The sequence below is a fragment of the Lepisosteus platostomus genome, unplaced genomic scaffold (assembly GCF_059453375.1).
Source record: "Lepisosteus platostomus isolate fLepPlt1 unplaced genomic scaffold, fLepPlt1.hap1 Scaffold_73_H1, whole genome shotgun sequence".
Classification (NCBI taxonomy): Eukaryota; Metazoa; Chordata; class Actinopteri; order Semionotiformes; family Lepisosteidae; genus Lepisosteus; species Lepisosteus platostomus.
The window spans coordinates 33,691-57,938 of record NW_028291685.1 but is presented as its reverse complement, the minus strand read 5'-3'; the positions used below and the strand labels follow the sequence as shown (position 1 = coordinate 57,938).

The window sequence follows — 24,248 nt, the reverse complement described above, 5'->3', positions numbered from 1 at the left end:
GCCCCGGGGTGCAGTGCTAGGATGACGTACAATACCGCTTGGGCACGTAACGGCATTATATGCAAGTGCGGGACGTGAGGGTTTTCGTTTGTTCGTTTTGTTATGCTCTGCTTTGCTTTGTTTCGTGGTCAAGAGGCGTAAGGTAAGTCGTAATCCAGGGAGAACACTGGTGGCAAACAGTCCGAGGTGAGAGGCGAGGTCCAAAGTCGAAAAGGCAGAAGGGGAGTCCAATATCCAGAATAAACGAGGTAATGGAAAAAACGCCAGGTAGAGCTCTCAAGGAGTAGACTCAATACCAGCGGGAAGCAGGTAAAGATGGTAAAAATAGCACTGCGTACCGCACGGTGGAGTGTGTGCAGGTGGGTTAACTCGTGCGGCGGCGTTTATTAATAATCACCCACTGCTGGTGCTGATTAGATCGCTTAAGAGTTGGTCTTAACTGCCTGGCGGTCATGACAAGCTCCTCTTTAAGCTGTGGTTTAGTTTTGCATTCATGTGTTTCTAGAGCAGTTATTTATGGGGGTGGGTGGGTCTTTCACAGAGGCTCAGGACAAATTCCCTGCATGAAAGTCTACTGTGTGCGTTCAAACAGGTCAAGAGCCAGGAGGACAATGGACAGAAGAAGCAACGAACTAAAAATAAAAGAACGAATATGAAAAAGCCACCATCTTTTTCTTTTTGACATTTTCCGACTTTCATGCAAGCCAGGACAAAGTTGCTCGTAGCTACTTGTGAATTCAAATACTCTATCGAGTGCTTTGATGAGTTTTTGCAATTTGATTGTCGTCCTGTCAGCCTGTTTCTGTTTTTTTTTTCAATCTAGTGATGGAAAGTAAGAGGGAAATGATGGAGCAATCAATAACCGCTCTGGAAAAATGGCAGAAAGAAATGGCCCGTCACTAAGGACATTTGTGAAGCAGAGGAGTGACATCACCACAAAGGCGACTTATTCTGCTGATCGTTTTGGTGAATAATGATTGAGGCGCGTTAAGAGAAAGGTAGCTGCGTCAGCATGCTTAGGCCATCTTCTTTAGCGATGGTGATGATGTTTACATTGGAAAAACTGAGACACGCATACTGGAGGGGCTTGAACCACCAACTGTTCAGTTAACAGCCAAAAGCACTAACCGATTGCTCCACAGAGACTGACGGCCTTTTGTGCTCCCTACATTTGCAGGTTTATGGTCAAAGAAAACAATCGTTTGCGCTTCTTGTAGCCAGCAATATTTTTTCACTGACAACCAAGAAATGGATTTCATCTTTCACAAAATGTATGGATTTCTTCAAAAACAAGTTATTCCAGAAAGGAAATGAATTCTTGCATTAAACTGAACAAAGCTGTACATGTTTGTCTGAAATGATACATTTGGCACAACAAGACACGGAGAGAGGCACAGCTGGTATTCAGACCCAGGATCGCCTGCTTACTAGGCAGGCACTTTAAGCCACTAGGGAGCACCGCACTTTTACAGACACTTGGACACATCTGCGCTCGGTGTGCACTTAACATATTCTCTGAGCCCGTTGCCTCTTTCCCGTTTAATAGCAGAACTGACGCCAAGAGAAATGATGAGAAATGGCATTTATCTGGCACTTCTCATGTCCAAGGAGCTCAATGCCCTTGACACCTCCCCAAGGCGACAGAGCTGTGCATTCTTTGGCGACACCATTTTTTCTTTTGTTTTATTTCTATACTTATTGATAGAATAAAAACGATATGTCATGTACTGTAAGGGAAATGTCTCTTTTCATGGGGAAAGCTAGCACCAGCAAATGTTGTGTTTAGAAGAAGTGATTTAACATGACACGTGACCTAATTTACCGGAGCAAAAGCTCACCCAGCAAGCCCTGCTTTACTTCTACAGGAGAGAAGTACTGTAGAGTCTGCAAGATGTTCAGCTGGGTAGCTACGTCAGCATGCCTCGGCTGCAAAGGAACAAGTAATAGGTTTATTGCATGCTGAAAAGAGAAGAACGGAAACACAGAGTTTCAGCTGTGAGGTCTTCTCACACCTGAAGAAGCCTCACACCTGTAAAAGGCTCCATGGTTTTCTTTCTTCTCTTTTCAACATGGAATACACCTATTGTCTGCAAGATGTGACAATTTCATGGTGTTTTGGAAGAAAACCTTTTTTCTTTGAATTCAAAATCAATCGGAATTTCAGCACGACACAACACTTTTTCTGTTTTAAGGAGATGATATTTTAAACCTGATAAAAATAGTAGGAAACACAAGTTGCTTGCTGTGAAAATTTAGATGGGGAAGTGTACTACTAGTAGCAGTGTAGAGCTCTCTGTGGTGGAGTGCAAGCGCATGTTCTATGGGCCAGTGGCGTAATGGATAACGCGCCTGACTTTGGATCAGAAGATTGTAGGTCTGAGTCCTGCCTGGCTCGTGAGGATTTTAAACCTCTCAGGTTCCTCGGTAACAGGTTGCCGTCATGTATATGAACTATAGAAAAGCATTTGCCACAACCCGTAAATTAGCACGCAAGTGCGGGCTAGTTAACACAGAACTGTATGGAGATCATCTCCAGCTCCGAGCTCAATTGCAATGAAAAAACATGCAGAACAGAACTGGAGAGCAGCTGAATTTGTGCTCAGTAGGGTGGGGAGGACTCAGCATTGCTATTGTTCTAATTGGCATGAACTGCAGGGGATCTGAATCAGAACATGTCAGTTAGTTCGATCATTGCGTCAATATGTAGGCCACGTTAATACAGAATTATTACTTTGTCTGTCTCGTCTTTGTATATAGCTGAATGTCCCTGACAATTTCATGTTAGTTTTTAAGAACGACATTGGTGCTAATATATACATATATAGCATATAAGGAACACGTAAAAGTTTAGTCCATGCTGAAAAGATAAGAAAATCGCCACAACGTTTCATCTTGGAATAAATCTTTACTTGTTGTTTTGCAGCCTACCCATTCTGACCTAACTCCTCCCTTGAAATTCCCTAACAGATAAGGGTACGTAACGGCTCATGCGATGCTCAGTTGCAATTTGTCCCAAAACAAACAAGAACAGCAGCTGAGGGTTTGAGTTTGAACATGCACTGTATTAAAGCAGCTTTTATTTCCATTGATAAATGCTAGATATTCCTACAGAGATTCTCCAGGTGAGTAAGCGATTCCTGTTTCTGTTTCTATTTCTGTTTCATATATATATATACAGTATATATATATATGTTACATGTGTCTCTGCAATAGTATAAATGTGTTATACACTATCAGGGGCTGCTTTTTTGTGCACCTCATCTACAACAAGGGTTTTTTTCATTTATGTTTGTGGACCTTCACCATTTGAGGAAGTGAGTTAGATAAGAAAGTTACAGGTATGGTGAGCAATGACTGACAAAGGCACGTACTGCGTATTCCTTCCAGAAGAGTAAGCAATTTGTTCTAAAAAACACCGGCTAAAGTCCAACATCGTTAGCAATCTTATTACTTAAATAGAATTAACATCAATAAACTGTAAGGTGCTGGTACATGCGAGTAGATTTGATCTTCTATTAAACAAAAATGCAATTACAGCTCTAAAAAGGTCAACCTAGACTTCTGTAACAGATCTGTTCAGGTCATCGCTGTTCCTCTGACCTTGTGAGTCTTTGGAATTTTAAAAGTGTATTTTGCTTGCCTTTCATGTGGTCTGTGTACAAGTCACTGTGGCGTATGCGGTCCTACACAGCCTTGCTATAGACGTGACGAGCCTCCGCTATGTTGCAATGGAGAACAGGTTCAGTATGGAGCTGCCGAGAAAATTCAGCTGGAAAGCTCGTTGCAGAAAAGCATCGTTATCTGCGTCCAGCTGCAAAGCGTCACTCGTGGGTGCTGAAGAATCGATTTCCAAGGCAGTGGGTCTAGGCGATTTAGAGTGTTAAAGGTCCCAGCGAAAACAAAACAGCGCTGGTCCTTTTTCATGCACGCACGAGAGCAAATGCAAAGGACACCGTAGTCGGCAGGATTTGAACCTGCGCAGGGAGACCCAAACAGATTTTAAGTTTGTTGCCTTAACCACGATTACAGTAAATACGCCAGCTGTTGGCTTCTTGCTACAATCGAACAGGGAGTGCGAGGCGGCGGCGGCGGCGGCAACTTTTTTCAAGTTCGCTCTCCGTTTAAGAAACCTTTTACGCCATACGTGTAAGCAGACACACCCTCAGAGTACTTAAGGGTGGCTTCAAGTTGGAATGATAAAGTTTCCCCGTTCGGACATGAAAATAGAACTTTCTTAGACAGAAAGAAATCAACAACGGAGACATGTGGACGACGATTTCAGTCACTGCACTTTGAATAGCATTTTTACTCGAGTTACAGGAGATGCACGAATGGCCCTTGACCTACGCTCTTACGAATGCCTTGGAACATTCAAAGAGAACAGCCCTCAAGTCCTGCGGTTTATTATAATGCTGTTGCGTGTCGAGGCAGTATTTGACTCCGTCCTACCGTTGAGACACGGGGCGTACTGTAAATGAACTGCACCTGACAGCTTTAGAAAAACACCTGGGCTCAGTACGGTGCTGAGAGCTCAGCGTTGCTGTTGTTCTAATTAGCACGCACTGCATCGGCTATGACCCGAACTTTTCAATTATTCCGATCAGTAAGTCAACACGTAGTCCACATGAAAGGTAGAAATATTCTCTTGTCTGTCTCTTGTATTTATAGAACTGAATGTCCCTGACAATGTACTGTTAGTTTTAATTGAAGAACGGCATCTGTGTTCAAATATACCAGACAAGTTTACGTAACTGCTCATGCAACACTCAGTTGTAATTAGTCAAGAAATAAAGTCGAACAACAGCTGCGAGTTTGATTCTGAACGTATGAGATTGCAGCGCCTTTTACTTCCATTGACAAATGATAGATATTCGAAGAGAGATCCTTCAGACCAGCAAGCAAACCCACGGCTATTTCGGTTTTCTATCTAGGCAACGTTGGTGTCTGCGATAGCATACATGAAAGCGTGATGCAATTTCTGTGGCTACATTTGTTGCACGTCATGCACAGTAAGAGTGTTTCTAACACCAAATACAAAGTCAACAATTAGCGATCACGCCTTCTCCTCAGTTAACCCACTGAAACCCTTGCTGTTAACAGTTCTTTACTGCGTGCTTTACGAGCACCTACATATTGTGTCGGTTCTTTCAGCTTTATTCATTAGGTTTTCAAAGGCATAAATAGAGCACCAGAGGTGCGAACACAAAGCGTGTGGTTACCTGAAGAATTGATTTCCATGGTAGCGGGGACAAGCGATTTAGCGTTTTTATAGCACGAGGAAAGGAGAAGCGGCACTACGCCTTTTCAGCGCAGGCACAAAGCGACGTGCGGCAGACGCCGTAGTCGGCAGGATTCGAACCTGCGCGGGGAGTCCCCAATGGATTTCGAGTCCATCGCCTTAACCGCTGCCGCATTCCTCCTATAATCTAACACGGAGTGCGAGGTGGCTGCGGAAACGTTTTCAAAGTCGCTCTCCGTTAAAAAAAAAAAATACCTTTCAGAAAATACGTGCCGGCAGACAGACACGCCTCAGAGGGTTTAAGGCTGGCTTCACGTTCAAATGATAAAGTCTCCCCGTCCAGAAGTCAAAATGCAACTTTGGCAGACAGAAAAAACATCAACAAACCACAAATGTGGACAAGGATTTTACAAGCTGCACCACATTGCACTTTCAAAAGCATTTACATTCGTGTTAGACGCAGGAATTGCCTTTGATTTGCGCGCTTACGAACGCCATGGAAAACGAAACAAAACTAAAGCCCTCAGCTCTTGACCTTGATTATAATGCCGTTAGGTGTCGAAGCAGTAATTTACGTCATCCCACCACTGCAACACGGGGAATAGAGGGAAATGAGCACAAGGTGAGATATTTTTAATCTGTAAGGCTTCTGTAGTTTCTTTTTGAAATCATTGTTACAACATATTATGTAAAAGCATGTTGAAAAGAATCTACCTGCATTCCAGCGGCCCTGAGCAAGAGGCCGCTGTCCAGGAGGAAGAGATGCCAGAGGCTGCTCTAGAAACTGAAACAGAAGCGGATAAGGAAGGGGAAGATGTGAGCTCTGAAGAACTCTATCAGCAGTAAGACTTTTTATTTTTCAGATGTATCTATTTTTTACTAAAATTCTATTTGTCTTATAGGTATAAAATGTTTAAACCGGTGTTTTATATCCTTACAGGCCCTGAGTAGTTAAAAAGTATCAGCAGGCCGGAAGAGAGTGGCCCAAGCTGGACTCTATAGAAAGCACTCCCTGGATGCTTCTCTCCTGATTGGATTCAAACAGTACCTTACCAAGGATCTGGGAGTGGCAAATTATTCTCAGGAGGTATTTATTTTTTAAAGGCATTAAAAATTAAGCAATGGTATCTTCATTGTAAATGTTTTTGTTTCTTAGCTTAAAATTCACCCATGTGAAATGATGTCAGCCATAAACATCATGACTCTATATTTCCTACCTGAATCTATTCTACTTAAATTATTACATTATACACAATTTGAGTTCATTTTAAAAAGTAAAAGGTAATGAAAGGAATGCATTTTCATAAGAAAGATAATACCGATATGCATGTGATAATCTTCCTTATATCATGTAGTGCGTCATTTGGACACTTTGTGGGCTTGAAATACAAAGAAAATCATGTTCTATGGTACAAGATAAATACAAAACTTAAGCTTTTATTTTAATTAGATTTGTTTATAAAGCATAAGCAATCATTTATTACATCGCTTCTTGAATTAAATCTTTTGACAAGAGGTAAGACTTCTATTTTACATTTAAACCCATGTTTAGCTGTGTTTTTTAGATTTAACTGAACCAATTTCTGTGTGTGATAATGTCCTTGAATTCTGACAACATCACACTAAATTACATGATATAAAACAGCTAATGTTTCTAGAGATAAAGTTTCTGGGATGCTTCTAATTACTTTTTATTACCAGGGACAGTTTAATTCACCTTGTACAGTACTGAAAGACCAAGATGCTTTTTTTAAAAGTTATTTAACATTTTATAGAACTTTGTCTACTATGGCAACATGATGAGCTTGGTGAAACTTGGAAAAATACTGCTTGGCCACTTATCTTAATATAAAGATAGGATAAAGGTTTATCTTTTGCACCTACCTGACCCCCAGGGAAGGCCAATGCTTTCTAAGTTGATGGTTCCCTACAGTAGACTGTACCTTATCTTCAAAGGTAATGTATATTGACCCAAATCAGTTTTGGAATCCAATCTACTGACAAGATGGAGCACATCCTTTTTTCAGGATTTTAGCATCATACATTTGGTATATTTAGTCCCTAATGCTGAAAGAAATGATCATAGAACATTTGGACACTTTGTGGGCTTGAAATACAAAGAAAATCATGTTCTATGGTACAGGATAAATACAAAACTTAAGCTTTTATTTTAATTAGATTTGTTTATAAAGCATAAGCAATCATTTATTACATTAATATATGTGAAAATAACATTTTAGCATCATACGTTTAGTATATTTAGTCCCTAATGCTGAAAGAAATGATCATAGAACATGACATCTAACCTTACCTGTGGCGTCTTTAATCCCTATTGCTCAATGCACGGTGAAAGCATTGCATACATGTGTCTGACAATGAGGAATGGGCCCCTGAGACAGTCATTTGCATGTTTCACAAACGATCGTATATTACTAGAGATTCTGTTTGGGATTCAGATGTGCATTCGGACAGCAATCCCTTTCAAGAAATGATACGTTCTGGATGAGGTCAAAGGTGATGGAACACTGTATTTAGGATGTGTTTGCAGTGATTGTGTGTCTCCTGCTTCAACGCAGTGATATATAGATGTGCTCCTGTAATTTATTGGTACATGCCCAGGGCAGTAAGCAGTCTGAGGATTTATTTCCAGACGGCATAGAGCAGTGAAGCAGTGAAGTAGTGCAACACACTGGATCATTATATTATTAGAATCTATTCTACTTAAATTATTACATTATACACAATTTGAGTTCATTTTAAAAAGTAAAAGGTAATGAAAGGAATGCATTTTCATAAGAAAGATAATACCGATATGCATGTGATAATCTTCCTTATATCATGTAGTGCGTCATTTGGACACTTTGTGGGCTTGAAATACAAAGAAAATCATGTTCTATGGTACAAGATAAATACAAAACTTAAGCTTTTATTTTAATTAGGTTTGTTTATAAAGCATAAGCAATCATTAATTACATTAATATATGTGAAAATAACATTTTAGCATCATATTATTACATACAGGTCTCTAGCTTCAACACAGTGAGATATATATATGCTCAGTGATTTATTGGTACATGCCCAGGTCAATAATCAGAATGAGGATTTATTTTCAGACGGGCTACAGGTAGTGTTGTGAAATACTTCAACACACTGGATCGCAGATTTAGACCCCCTGCACTCTTACTCCTTAAAAACCAAAGAAATGAAGATATGTAGCAATCACATTGTAACAGGGGTGACAGTGACTTAATGCTTATACTAGTGGACTTCTGGTACCTTTAGGGTACGGTGTTCCCTGAAGGGCTCTCAAACCCCGCATTTCAGATGCCTAGCTGTATCGCTGATGTGTTGCACCTCAGAATCACTTTTAAACCTTACCTCTGGTATCTTTAATCCCTATTGCTCAACGCATGGTGAAAGTATTGCATAAATGTGTCTGAAAATGAGCAATGGGCACCTGAGAGTCATTTTCCTGTTCCACATGCAATTTCAACATTTTCCTTGGGAGACATCAAGCCAGCAAGCCACTGCTGTGGTTCAGTGGCCAGTGTGGAGTTCAGTGGCCCTGTTGTACACAGAAAGCACATTGAGTTCCTTGGACTTGAAAAGTTCCAGATAAAAGCCATTTCTCATCCTTTCTCTTGGTGTCGATGTTGCTATTGCATGTAAAGGTGGCAACTTGCTCAGCGAGCAGGCGGAGCACACACCGAATGCAGATGTGTCTGAGTGGTGTGTCCAAGTGGCTGCAAAAGGACAGCGCTCCCAAGGCGCCGTGGCTTAGTTGGTTAAAGCGCCTGTCTAGTAAACAGGAGATCCTGGGTCCGAATACCAGCGGTGCCTTTTTTTGTTCTGCCTTCTTATTATTCCGATCAGTAAGTCAACACGTAGTCCACATGAAAGGTAGAAATATTCTCTTGTCTGTCTCTTGTTTGTATAGAACTGAATGTCCCTGACAATGTACTGTTAGTTTTAATTGAAGAACGGCATTTGTGTTCAAATATACCAGACAAGTTTATGTAACTGCTCATGCGACACTCAGTTGTAATTAGTCAAGAAATAAAGTCGAACAACAGCTGCGGGTTTGATTCTGAACGTATGAGATTGCAGCGCCTTTTACTTCCATTGACAAATGATAGAGATTCGAAGAGAGATCCTTCAGACCAGCAAGCAAACCCATGGCTATTTCGGTTTTCTATCTAGGCAACGTTGGTGTCTGCAATAGCATACATGAAAGCGTGATGCAATTTCTGTGGCTACATTTGTTGCACGTCATGCACAGTAAGAGTGTTTCTAACACCAAATACAAAGTCAACAATTAGCGATCACGCCTTCTCCTCAGTTAACCCACTGAAACCCTTGCTGTTAACAGTTCTTTACTGCGTGCTTTACCAGCACCTACATATCGTGTCGGTTCTTTCAGCTTTATTCATTAGGTTTTCAAAGGCATAAGCAGAGCACCAGAGGTGCGAAGGCAAAGTGTGTGGTTATCTGAAGAATTGATGTCCATGGCAGCGGGTCCAAGCGATTTCGCGTTGTTATAGTACCAGGAAAAGAGAAGCGGCACTTCGCCTCTGCCGCGCAGGCACAAGGCGACGTGCGGCAGACGCCGGAGTCGGCAGGTTTCGAACCTGCGCGGGGAGTCCCCAACGCATTTCAAGCCCATCACCTTAACCACTCGAGCACGACAAAAGCGAGCCCGCCGCCGCCGCATTCCTCCTATAATCAAACATGGACTGCGAGGTGGCTGCGGATACCTTTTTAAAGTTGCTCTCCGTTAAAAAAAAAATACCTTTCACAAGATACGTGCCGGCAGACAGACACACCTCAGAGGGTTTAAGGCTGGCTTCACGTTCAAATGATAAAGTCCCCCCGTCCGGATGTCAAAATGCAACTTTGGCAGACAGAACAAACATCAACAAACCACAAATGTGGACAAGGATTTTACAAGCTGCACCACACTGCACTTTCAAAAGCATTTACGTTCGTGTTAGACGCAGGACTTGCCTTTGATTTGCGCGCTTACGAACGCCATGGAAAACGAAACAAAACTAAAGCCCTCAGCTCCTGCACTTGATTATAATGCCGTTACGTGTCGAAGCAGGAATTTACGTCATCCTACCACTGCAACACGGGGAATAGAGGGAAATGAGCACAAGCTACGAATTGTCTCTAAACAGTCCCTACAGTTGTAAGACGCCTGGAAGCGTGCACCCCCATCATTAATCTTTGCGCATCTGTGCAAGGTAAACTCTGGAGCAGTCTCTGAAACGGCTCAAAGGAAATACGTGATTGATTCCATGTGCATCTGGGGTTCATTTCTTATTTACATTTAATTCAAGGGAAAGGCTTGGGTCAGTTTCAGACAGCCTCCAACAGCGAGATTCAAGCGTCCCACCTTCAGCCCAATCTGCGCCGCCAGAACGCCAATGGCTCCTCTGGTCTCCGGGGTGCGGTTGTGACTCCGTAACCTAAAGTGTTGGTGGCAGACAAATGGAGACTAACAGGTGATGTCCTAGGACATGACTACATTGTGACACTCGGTGGGGATGGTGACCATTGCTTGGAAAAGAGTGCGAGGCCCCTTTAGAAAAACATTTTGTTAACAGGCATTCTGCCTCAGCCTAAACACCTATAGCTTGCAAAGCACATGCTATTAGACAGGCACCTCTGCAAGACCTTAAGAGTCTCTTAAACTAGTGATAGAAAGGTGTTCCCAATGGGCGATGTTCGGCTTTCAAATCATCTCTCCGTGGAAGCGCCGAGATGCAGCTGTTTAAGGCTTAGAAGCAGCTGACTGTTTCACTACCTAGCTGATCACTGTCAGTCAGGGAGCTCAGAGGTGAAAAGCCTGTCTGAGAGACAATTCGTCGTCGATCAGTTCAATATGTTCCGTACCAGCTCGGCGCACCTGAGATCATCTTGGTAGCCGTGTAGCTCAGATGAGTGAGAGCGTGTGTGTGTGTACCACCGTGATTGGATGCCGGTCCTTCTCATGTCACAGTAAACCTTCTGCTGCCTAACTTCCCTAATTTTGGGGATCCCTTTGAAAAAGCAAAGGAAAAAAAAACTGGCTCTCATCAGCGTGATTGACCCTACCCAGTATGCCCCAGTGGCCTAATGGCTAAGACACTGGCCTCCTAAAACAGGGATTGTGGGTTTGAGTCCCATCTGGGGTGCTCCTGTCCCATTTTGAGCGTACAAATGTCCTTGTGATTTGCAAAGCTACAACCCCACCTTACTCAGTGAGCGTCTCTGCTTTTCTCTCACATACAGTTGGGAGAAAAACTTTTGTAAACAGCCCTTTGGAATGATGTGGATTTCTGCATGAATGGCTCCTAACATGTGATCTTATCTTTATCTAAGTCATAATAATTAATAAAGAGAGTCTGATTTAACAAACAACACACGCCCAACATTTGACATTGCTGTTTCTTTATTGACCAAATGGTTTAAACAATCAAGGTCATTGATGGAAAAAGTACGTGAACCCTTATATTAAGGAGCTAGTGGAACCTCCTTTATGACAGAAACCTCAATCCCCACTTTCTGTAGCGGCTGGTCAGACCTGAGCAGCGGTTAGGAGGTATTTTGGCCTATTCCTCTATGCAAAACTGTTTCAGTTCATGTATATTTTTGGGATGTCTTGCGCTGAACGGCCTGCTTCAGATCACGCCACAGCACTTCAATGGGATTGGGGTCAGGACTCTTACTTGGCCATCCCAAAATATGGAATTTCTTCTGTTTCAGCCACTCTGTTGTTGATGTACTCCTTTGTTTTTGTCATGCTGCATGACCCAGCGTCTTTCGAGTTTTAGATCACAGGCAGACACCCTGACATTCTGCTGTAGAATTTCCTGATACATCTTTGAATTCATCGGTCCCTTGATGATTGCAAGCCGTACAGCCTCCGCCATGCTTCCCAGGTGGGATGAGGTTTTGGAGTTGGTATGCAGTGTTTTGTTATCTCCAAACATAACGCTGTGCACATTTACCAACAAGTTCAACTTTTGTCACGTCTGTCCACAGAACATTGTTCCAGGAGTTGCTGTGGAACATCCATGTGGTCTTTAGCAAACTTGAGAGGGGCAGTGGTGGTTTTTTTGGGGGGGAGAGCAGTTGTTTCCTCCGTGGTGACCTCGCATGATCACCACTCAGATTTCTGTTCAGATTTCTTCTTATGGTGGACTCATGGACACAGACGTAAGACAAAGTCAACCACCTGTTCGCTAGATCCCATACCCACTCAGCTAGTCAAAGATTCCCTCGAAGGACTGGCAGGACCTATAATTAGTATGATGAATGCATCGCTTGCGTCAGGCGTTGTACCTGATCAATTTAAGGTAGCGGTTGTTAGACCGCTCCTTAAGAAGTCAAATTTGGATCCACAAGTTCTTAACAACTACAGGCCTGTCTCAAAGGTCCCATTTCAATCTAAAAGTTTTGAGAGAATAGTTGTTGCCCAACGTCAATCGTATCTGGATTCAAATAATATACTTGAGAAATTTCAGTCTGGTTTCTGAAACAGCATTAACAAGAGCCTTAAATGATATTCTCTTAGCTACTGATGCGCGGAATGCAACAGTGCTAGGTTGCAACAGAGCTAGGAATGCAAACGTTAGGTTGCGCTTCTTCATGCTGCATGGTCGGCATGAGTGGAGCTTTTTAAACGTCTGTACTTAGTGCGCCTAATAAGAAATCGTTTGTCCCCGTTCAAAAGAGATTGTGCGATGTCCTGCAGCGTTCGCAAAGCAAACGTTTGACAGTTTGAAAGGAGGAATTTATTCTGCTTCCTGTGCGTGCAGTAGTTACAAAGTTGAACGTCTTTACACGATCTGCTGCAGTTTTCAGTGGGCGGGCTTTGTCAGATGGCTTGGAAAAACGCACTGTGTTTCGGCTCGGGAAACATCATGAGCAGTGTCCTGCATGTTTTCTGTGTATAGCTGTCTTTTAACGCATACAGAATTCATTCGAAATCATTGATTTCTCCAATTAACAAAGGTCCCTTAAAGGATGAGTCAAAGTAACGTCTAATCGGATTAGTTTCCTTAGAGCTGGTTTAGAGTTTGCTCAAGAGTTTACCTTTCACAGATGCGCAAAGAAGAATGTTGGCGGTGCACGCTTCAAGGCGCCTTACAGCTGTAGGGAGTGATTCGAGACGATTCGTGGCGTGTGCTCGTTCCCATATACCGTACGACCCGGGGTGCAGTGCTAGGATGACGTACAATACCGCTTGGGCACGTAACAGCGTTATACGCAAGTGCGGGACATGAGGGTTTTCGTTTGTTCGTTTTGTTTTGCTCTGCTTTGCTTTGTTTTGCTTTCCATCGCGTTGGTAAGAGCGTAAATAAAAAGGCGATTCCTGCGTCTACCACTAATGTAAGAGCTATTTCAAGTGCGACGTGGTGCGTCTTTTCAAATGCTTGTGGGCATTTCTCTGTTGTTGATTCTTTTTTTGTGTGTAACAAAGTGGCATTTTCATGTCCGGACGGGGAGACTTTATCATTCCGACATGAAGCCACCCTTAAGTCCTCTGAGGCGTGTCTGTCTGCAAGGCTTGTATTTTGGAAATGTTTTTTTGAAACGGAGAACGACTTTGAAATAGGCTTCCGCCGGCGCCTCGCGATCCAGGTAAGATTGTAGCAAGAACGCAGCGGCAGTGGGGCTTGCTGTAGTCGTGGCCGAGTAGTTAAGGCCATGGACTAGAAATCCATTGGGGTCTCCCCGCGCAGGTTTGAATCCTGCCGACTACGTTGTCCGCCTCCAGTCGGTGTGTTCCGGCGCAAGCAAAGAAGCGCGCCTCTTTGCTGTTCCTGGTGGTTTTAAAATGCCCAATTGCTTGTACCCGCTGTCTCGGAAATAAGTTCTTCAGTGTCCACGAATGGCATTTTGCAGCTGGAAGCAGATGTCGACGCGTTTTGCACAGAGCACCAAAAAAGCGTCTTTTTTGAAAGCCCAGGCACCGAGCATTGGTGGTTCAGTGGTAGAATTCTCGCCTGCCACGTGGGAGGCTTGGGTTCGATTCCCGGCCAATGCAGTAGCTTTTGCAGCGAGCGGCTCCATCACTTGCATCCCCTTGCAACTCGCAACTGAAAACCCACTGAAGCTAAGCAGGTGTGAGCCAGATCAGTACCCGGATAAGGGTGAGCTACAGGGAAAAAGAAAGCTTCCAGCTGGAAGCGGTGTTAATGGTGCCGGCGGGGGGGCATTCACCCTGAGGTCTGTGCGGGTCCCAATTCCCCAGCATAGTGACAGAGAAATAAACATGTTTGGGCAACTTTGGTCACCCCCATTTAACTTCTGGGGCAGGAAAAGCACACTTTTCAAAACGTGTTTTTCAGCTCGCTGTGACCTCTGTTTTACATCTCATCCAAAAGACAGCGCCCTTTTACAACACAGCGTCTCTGTCACTATCATAAGTGACTGCCATCATAAGAATATGAGTCCAATATTTTAGAATATAGTCAGAATGACTTCTAACCTTACCTGTGGTGTCTTTAATCCCTATTGCTCAATGCATGGTGTACGTACTGCATAGATGTGTCTTGAGAATGAGGAATGGGCCCCTGAGACCGTCATTTACCTGTTTCACAAATGATCGTATTTTACTAGAGATTCTGTTTGGGATTCAGATGTGCATTCGGACAGCAATCCCTTTCAAGAAATGATACGTACTGGATGAGGTCAAAGGTGCTGGAACACTGTATTTAGGATGTGTTTGCAGTGATTGTGTGTCTCCTGCTTCATCGCAGTGATATATAGATGTGCTCCTGTAATTTATTGGTACATGCCCAGGGCAGTAAGCAGTCTGAGGATTTATTTCCAGACGGCATAGAGCAGTGAAGCAGTGAAGTAGTGCAACACACTGGATCATTATATTATTAGAATCTATTCTACTTAAATTATTACATTATACACAATTTGAGTTCATTTTAAAAAGTAAAAGGTAATGAAAGGAATGCATTTTCATAAGAAAGATAATACCGATATGCATGTGATAATCTTCCTTATATCATGTAGTGCGTCAGTTGGACACTTTGTGGGCTTGAAATACAAAGCAAATCATGTTCTATGGTACAAGATAAATACAAAACGTAAGCTTTTATTTTAATTAGATTTGTTTATAAAGCATAAGCAATCATTTATTACATTAATATATGTGAAAATGACATTTTAGCATCATAATATTACATAAAGGTCTCTAGCTTCAACACAGTGATATATATATATATGCTCAGTGATTTATTGGTACATGCCCAGGTCAATAATCAGAATGAGGATTTATTTCCAGACGGGCTACAGGTAGTGTTGTGAAATACTTCAACACACTGGATCGCAGAATTAGACCCCCTGCACTCTTACTCCTTAAAAACCAAAGAAATGAAGATATGTAGCAATCACATTGTAACAGGGGTGACAGTGACTTAATGCTTATACTAGTGGACTTTTGGTACCTTTAGGGTACGGTGTTCCCTGAAGGGCTCTCAAACCCCGCATTTCAGATGCCTAGCTGTATCGCTGATGTGTTGCACCTCAGAATCACTTTTAAACCTTACCTCTGGTATCTTTAATCCCTATTGCTCAACGCATGGTGAAAGTATTGCATAATTGTGTCTGAAAATGGGCACCTGAGAGACTCATTTGCCTGTTTCACAAATGATCATATTTGACTAGAGATTCTGTTTGGGATTCAGTTGTGCATTCTGACAGCAATCGCTTTCAAAAAACGATACATTCTGGATGAGGTCAAAGGTGCAGGAACACTGTATTTAGGATGTGCTTGCAGTTATTCTGTGTCTCTAGCTTCAACACAGTGATATATATATATATATGCTCAGTGATTTTTTGGTACATGCCCAGGGCAATAATCATTATGAGGATTTATTTCCAGATGTGCTAGGGGTAGTGTTGTGAAATACTTCAACACACTGGATCGCAGGTTTAGACCCCCTGCACTCTTACTCCTTAAAAACCTGAAGCGTCTGGCGTCTCGCCGACGTCGAACACCCCCCTCAGGCTGTACTCGTACTCGGCTAACTGCTGTGGAACCCTGCGTGAGCAGCCGCTGCGCCATGGTGACGGCTGGCGACCCACGGACGCCCCACTATCGGCCGGCTCCAGCCCCGGCTGGTCCTCTAGAGCCTCCCCACACGGCTCCTCCTCCCGGGCCCGGTAGGGGGCCAGGCGGTCTCGGTGCAGGACCACCACTCTCCCCCATGTTCGCAACCGGACACGGTAGCAGACCTCGCCCACCACCCAGAGTACCTCAGCGGGCCCCTCCCACGACGGCGCCAGCTTAGGGCTGAGGCATTTGCGGTGGCGCTGGTTGTACACCCAAACCGAGTCCCCGGGCTGGAAGGCAGGCCCCCTGCAGCGCAGGTCGTAGTGCCGCTTCTGCCGGACCCCCGCCTGTGTCAGGTGGGTCCGTGCAAAGCTGTGCACCTGCTGCATCCGCTGCCGCAGGTCCCACTCGTTGTCCGGTCCAGCCAGCGGTGCCGACCAGTCTCCGGGCGGCGGGCCGAAGACCAGGTCCACCGGGGTTCACATTTCCCGGCCCAGCATGAGTGAGGCCGGGGTGCACCCGGTGGATTCCTGGACCGCGGTCCTATACGCCCAGAGCGCAAGGGGGAGGTGGCTGTCCCAGTCCCGTTGGTGCCGGGACACCAGGGTGGCCAGCTGGGTGGTGAGCGTACGATTAAACCGCTCCACCAACCCGTTGCTCTGGGGATGCAGCGGTGTGGTCCGCGTCTTAGTGATCCCCAGGCGCTGGCACACTCTGGCGAAGACCTGGGACTCGAAGTTACGCCCCTGGTCACTATGTAATTCCTCCGGCACCCCCAGCCAGGCAAACATCCCCTCCAGCAGTGCATCGGCCACCGTGGGGGCACTCTGGTCCGGGAGGGCATAGGCCTCCGGCCACTTCATAAAATAATCCATGGCCACCAAGACGTAGAGGTTCCCGGCCTCGGTGCGCGGAAACGGGCCCAAAACGTCCACCCCCACCCGCTCCATAGGAGCCCCCACCTGGTGTTGTTGGAGGGGGGCCCGAGAGCGCTCGGGGGGACCCTTCTGCGCCACGCACACTGCACACGTTCGGCAGTACCGCTCCACGTCCCGGTGGCAAAGACCCCAATAAAAATGGCCTCGGAGGCGCTGCAGGGTTTTTTTACCGCCAAAGTGCCCCACGCCCGGCTGGCCATGCACTGCTCAGAGCACCGCCCCGCGGAGCGACCAAGGCACCATCAGCCGCCACCGTACCTCGCCACTGGAGGGTACCCGCCACCCCCGGCGCAGCACCCCGTCCTTTACCTCCAAGGCCTCCCACAGGGCGCAGAGGGCCTTGACGGACTTTGGGTTTGGGGCGAGCTTCTCTCGCATAGGCCGCACTCCGGCTACCACTCCCAGCATGCCCAGCGGTACTACGAGCGCCTAGGGGCGCTTCCTCCTCACCACCAGGCGAGGGCGTTACAATACATAGAATATGCATGTAAAACGAACAGATCTTATCGAGAGGGTTATCAGAATACAAAAGGTATATATTCAGTCAGTTACAAAGTGTTACACATATCAAGAGGACATACGTTCAGTATATCATTCATTTAGACCATTTCATAAATGAACCTGGTTATAACTTCTACATTAGATACTGAAAACAAGTACATAACTCTTAGGAATTAAATTGATATCAACTGGTTGGGATAACAATTGAATTCTCGAGCAGTAATGCAGTGAAGTTGAATACTCATCCAATCTCTGGGGATTCAGATCTCCTGCGGGCACAAAGAAGCAGTTGCACGCTTGTTGCTGTCCAATCCGCGCTCTCTGTCTAGGTGCCAGGCTGTGCTGTGCGGGTTGCGACGGTGCCCTGCTGATGCTCACTGACCGGCTAGTTAGTGTTGGCTTTAACTAGCAAAGTTTGTGCACAGGAGAAAAGATGACTATGGGTCCCAGCAAGTCAAGAAGAAGACCGGTTCGTTCCTGATGAAGAGCTAGTTCTGAATAGTGATTCAACTGTCCACAGTTCCGACCTGTTCACGAGGCCTGCTGCTGGTGCTAACCTCGGGTGGATCCTCTGGTTACTCTCTGGCAACCTCCGCTCTAGACTCTTAGAAGGAAAGTTCTGGCACTCGGACACACTGGCCGTTCCGTGGTTGTCCGGGCTGAGTCTCAGGATGGTCAGGAGGTGCGCTGTGAGAATGTCCTGCCCTTGGGAGCCTTCTGCTCCTGGGCTGTCCTGCCCTGGAATTCTCCTTTGAATTCCCTTTAGAAAACTCCACAGAAATCTCTACTGAATTCCCACTGAATCTCACAGGCTCTCTGTGTTGCCTGTTTTTACCTGGAGGAACTTCAGCTTTCGGCTGAAAGATCCATGGGCATCAGAGTCCCACGTGGGTTACTCGGCCCTACCAGTCCCTGATTGGTTGATCAAGGTGAGATATGAGTCACTTACTCCTGACACTTAGGAATGCAGTCCAGATGTCCATCTGGCACTCCCTAGACAGATAGGCGCCAATGGATGACCATTGATCATGATAGCCAGGCTTAGCTAAGTGCATCCCCCTTTGGGAGCTGTCCCTTATCAAGGGAAACCTTAAATCAGCCTGCATGAATAGATTCTCTGTGGCTGCACCACAGAGATGAACAGAGAGATGAGGCCTAATTTGTGAAAGCTCAGAAACACTTAATTCTTTCTTATTAATAAGCCTCACTTCTAAAACAGGAGATTCGCGTTTGGGAATGCGCCCTGCCCTACAAATAAAACAGGTCTACAGGTCTGTTCTTTCTTTTTAAAGAAAAAAACATTGCTGACTTCTTTTTTTTTTGCCAGCCGCTAGCGCTGATTAGCAAGGTTTGTATTTCATGTTTTGCAAGTTGCATCCATTTTAAGAAAAACAAGTCGCGTTAAAGACAGGAAATGAATACTTGCATTTAATTAAGTCTAGCCGTAGGCGGTTGTCCATAATGACCAGTACTGTTCAAGAAGACAGAACAAAGAAGGCACCGCTGGGATTCGAACCCAGGATCTCCTGTTTACTAGACAGGCACTTTAACCAACTAAGCCACAGCGCCCCAGGAGTGTTGTCCTTTTGCAGCCACTTGGACACACCTTTAGAAAAACATTTTGTTAACAAGCATTCTGCCTCAGCCTAAACACCTATAGCTTGCAAAGCGCATGCTATTAGACAGGCACCTCTGCAAGACCTTAAGAGTCTCTTAAACTAGTGATAGTAAGGTGTTCCCAATGGGTGATGTTCGGCTTTAAAATCATCTCTCTGTGGAAGCGCCGAGATGCAGCTGTTTAAGGCTTAGAAGCAGCTGACTGTTTCACTACCTAGCTGATTACTGTCAGTCAGGGAGCTCAGAGGTGAAAAGCCTGTCTGAGAGACAATTCGCCATCGATCAGTTCAATATGTTCCGTACCAGCTCGGCGCACCCGAGATCATCTTGGTAGCCGTGTAGCTCAGATGAGTGAGAGCTTGTGTGTATTTACCACCGTGATTGGATGCCGGCCCTTCTCAGGTCACAGTAAACCTTCTGCTCAAAAAAAGTGAGGTAAAACCTCACTCTGCACAGTAAAACCTAAAAAAGTGAGGTTTTATTTAATCTCTGACCAAGGGAAACGTTTCATTTTTTCAAAGAAATGTTTGTTAAAAAATAAAGTCATAGTTCCATGGGATTCAATCATAGACCGTGTGACATGGAAGTCAGGAACCTAACCCACTAAAGCACTACAGAAACATTATCGACAGACAATGTACAGCGTGTACTATTCTTGTGTTGCGGTACATGAATATAATTATATCGTTATTAATTTCTAATTTATAACTTTATTAACTTTATAAATTTATTAACGTTATTAATTAATTTCACGACGCACAGACAGAGCGTGGGGAGCCGCCGCCTGCAAACACGGCTCCAGGCAGGACTCCGCTCTGCAGGAGCCGCAGAGCAGAGGAGATGGGGGCAGCTTAGCTCCTGTGCAGAGACCTGAGCTGTTGTTGCTGCGGACGCTGTCTTTTCTGCACTCGGGGTAGGAGTGAATGTTGAGTTGCCCTTAGAAATGAAGCAGAGCACTTCAACGGCACGGGTGTGTGTGTGTGCGCCCTGGTGATTCTGGGAGACAGATCGAACCTGGGCTAAAAGAGAGGGGGCTTAGCCCTCTTCCATTTACTAGTTCAAAGTTGTACAACCCATTTGTATCTGCTAGGCGGCGCAGTCGTCGTGCACAAAGAACGCTTTGAAAAGCGTCAAAGGCAAGTCATTCTGAGTTGGTCGTTTGTGTTTTCCGTTCAGACGCGAAATGCTGAAATGATCTCTCGGCTCCTCGGTTGTCATTTCTGCTCCGTAAAGGAATCACAGCACGCGTCGGCTTCCAGCACGGTGGGTCGGGACACGATGCCGGGGGGTCGGAGAGAGCAATGTCTTCCTCGTTAGTATAGGACCTGTCACCTGTCCCCACCTGTCACGCGGGAGACAGGGGTACATCAGGACACGCATTGAAGTGAAAGCAGGATGCGCTGCGACATGCACTGTGCAGATCCCGCCACACTAAGAGGTGAGTGGGTCTGTTCGATCACAGCGCTAGGCGAATCCCCAATCCCCTTTTGTGCGTGGCGACAAAAGAAGTCTGTAGTCTGTTTCCACCCGGGGACCTTTCGCGTGTGAGGCGAACGTGATAACCACTACACTACGGAAACAGTGGTAAGATGTGCCCAGCGGCCCAGTGCTGAGCTTCGCCAATGCGATTCAGCGGCTTCCAGTGCCTTTATTGGTGTGCGCTGATGGACCGTGCTCTCTCCAGAGTCCAGCACGCCTGTCATGGACGGAGCAGGAAAGGCGGCGCCACATTCTACAGCCCTCTCCACGCAATCGACGAAATCGGGCTACTGAAGTGGAGAAAATCGCCTCTCCAGAAAGTGCAAATATCATCTTGGAGAGTATAAATCCTATTGCCAAAGGTCAGCCCTGTCTACCAGAGTAACCCTCCCACCTCCTGCAGCGATGGTCAGCTCATCTCACACGCGAGAAGTTTCGGCTGGAAACAAGCGCCCCCTCTTCTCGCACGTTTTGCACGTTTGAGTAGTTTTAATGCGGCTCCTTCATACACGGTGCTGATCTTTTGGAAAGCAGGAGGCAAAACTGACACGTTCCCATACCAAAGTCGAACCCGGGCCGCCTGGGTGAAAACCAGGAATCCTAACCGCTAGACCATATAGAAGCGCACAACCCTGCTGTTCCGGGCATCATGCAAGCAAACTACAGAAATATTAGAAAACACGCAAGAGAGTTGTCACTCAGAGTGTCGAAGGGTCGATGTATACTGGGGCTCAGTTGAAATGCAACGTCAGGACTTTTCCGAATTATGTCACATGAAGAGAGCACAGCCTTTTCCGCCCTGCCACGTGTGTATCGGTAACTCGCCGTGATCGTATAGTGGTCAGTACTTTGCGTTGTGGCCGCAACAACCCCTGTTCGAATCCGGGTCACGGCAGAATAGGGGTGTCTGCTTTTACTACTTGCACGAATGAAGGCAAAAAAAAGCCAATTGATGTGAACGAACGGCGCTTTACAGAGGAGTACTGCCTGACTGGATCGTTGATGAACGACAGAGGCCACTCCGACCTCTTCTCGGGTTTCTTCAATGACTTACTAAGGATCTTCTTCACATTCGCCCATGCAGGGGAAGCCAGTTACACCAAAGCAAACGCAGGAAAGTGCAATTCAAGCAGAGACCAGGAGGGACTTGTTTACACCGAGAGTGGTCGGAGAATGGAACAATGCGCCCAGCCCAATTGCTGGAGCCAATTCTTGATGAGATCTTGGGCTCACTAAGAAGCCCCCGCTGGATGCTAATCTTTCTGTTGTTCTTGCAGGTCCTGCGCTGCTTTTGAGCCGACAGAGCTCGTCCTGGTCTGTCGGCACAGCCCAATTGCAAATGATCGGCTCCGCGTACAGAAGGAACGTGCGTTTGGTACAAGAGTGCATGAAGGCACCGGAAATACATTGGGAACAAATGACCGGTCGCTCAATACCTCTGTGAAGTACAGGAGCGTGCAAAACGAGGCTGTTTCCGCCCGGTCTCGAACCGGGGACCTTTCGCGTGTTAGGCGAACGTGATAGCCGCTACACTACGGAAACCTGTAGGGACAGCTGCTGGTGTCTCGCTTGCGTTTCGGGCTGAGAAAGGCAAGCGTCACTTTAGGCAGGGGGCGCTGGAGAGAGGAACAAAGGGCGCGATGAAACAAAACACCGAAACCCGGGATCCAACCAGGGACCTTTAGATCTTCAGTCTAACGCTCCTCCAGCTGAGCTATTTCGGCGGTGCACAGAGCGCACAGCCACCTGCTCCAGCCTTCCTGTGTTGTGGCATGAGCGCACCAAGAGGAGCGGGAGAGTGTTGCAGGAACGTCACTCAGAAGGAAAGCCACCCAGCTGCGCCCTCTGAGCTCTGTCCAGCGCATCTTCCTCGCATGGACTCCTGCCTGCGACGGGCAGGAAACAATTAGCAAGAACAGAACAACACCCCATGGGTGTCACATGACCACACCTTAGGTTGTGACACGTACAGGTGTGAGGGGTTGCCGGGCTACTTTGGAGCAGAGCTTGGGCAGAGGGGGGGCGGGAAAGCAGACAAAAAGGTGACACCTCAAGGTCTGTACGATCACAGCTCTCCGCCGCCCCAGGCTTCCGCTAGATAAGCTACTGGACACAACCGCCCCTCCTCACACAGACCGTGGAAAAGCCCCCGAGTGGGAGGGCTCTCTCTTCCTCCCAGGAGCTCTTGGACACGACGCACAGACAGAGCGCGGGGAGCCGCCGCCTGCAAACACGGCTCCAGGCAGGACTCCGCTCTGCAGGAGCCACAGAGCAGAGCAGAGCAGAGCAGAGGAGATGGGGGCAGCTTAGCTCCTGTGCAGAGACCTGAGCTGTTGTTGGTGCGGATGCTGTCTTTTCTGTTCTCGGGGTAGGAGTGAATGTTGAGTTGCCCTTAGAAATGAAGCAGAGCATTTCAACGGCACGGGTGTGTGTGTGTGCGTGCGCCCTGGTGATTCTGGGAGACAGATCGAACCTGGGCTAAAAGAGAGGGGGCTTAGCCCTCTTCCATTTGCTACTTCAAAGTTGTAGAACCCATTTGCATCTGCTAGGCGGCGCAGTCGTCATGCACAAAGAACGCTTTGAAAAGCGTCCAAAGCAAGTCATTCCGAGTTGGTCGTTTGTGTTTTCCGTTCAGACGCGAAATGCTGAAATGATCTCTCGGCTCCTCGGTTGTCATTTCTGCTCCGTAAAGGAATCACAGCACGCGTCGCCTTCCAGCACGCTGGGTCGGGACACGATGCCGGGGGTCGGAGCATCCGATGTCTTCCTTGTTAGTATAGTGGCAAGTATCCCTCCCTGTCACGCGGGAGACCGGGGTTCGATTCCCCGACGGGGCGTAGCTCTTCTTTTACCTCCGTAGAGAAAGGACTGCCTTTCACTTCTCTGTTTTCTAACACAGCGTCGTGCACCTTTTCATTGCTCTCGCTTTCAGAGCCTCCGCACAGCACACGACGACATCAGGAAGCACATTGAAGTGAAAGCAGGGAGCGCTGCGACATGCACTGTGCAGATCCCGCCACACTAAGAGGTGAGTGGGTCTGTTCGATGCACAAAGAACGCTTTGATAAGCGTCAAAGGCAAATCATTCCGAGTTGGTCGTTTGTGTTTTCCGTTCAGACGCGAAATGCTGAAGTGATCTCTCGGCTCCTCGGTTGTCATTTCTGCTCCGTAAAGGAATCACAGCACGAGTCGGCTTCCAGCACGGTGGGTCGGGACACGATGCCGGGGGTCGGAGAGAGCGATGTCTTCCTCGTTAGTATAGGACCTGTCACGCGGACCTGTCACCTGTCTCCACCTGTCACGCGGGAGACCGGGGTACATCAGGACGCGCATTGAAGTGAAAGAAGGATGCGCTGCGACATGCACTGTGCAGATCCCGCCACACTAAGAGGTGAGTGGGTCTGTTCGATCACAG

General features: G+C 46.3%; 2 non-coding genes across 2 annotated transcripts; both read right to left on the bottom strand.

Moving 5' to 3' along the window:
- Window positions 1–19,232: 19,232 nt before the first annotated feature.
- Window positions 19,233–19,306, bottom strand: trnat-agu (transfer RNA threonine (anticodon AGU)). Its single transcript has one exon. It is a non-coding gene; the product is annotated as a tRNA-Thr (tRNA).
- A 2,996-nt stretch (window positions 19,307–22,302) lies between these two features.
- trnav-aac (transfer RNA valine (anticodon AAC)) lies at window positions 22,303–22,375 on the bottom strand. The gene has a single exon. It is a non-coding gene; the product is annotated as a tRNA-Val (tRNA).
- Between the last annotated feature and the right edge of the window lie 1,873 nt (window positions 22,376–24,248).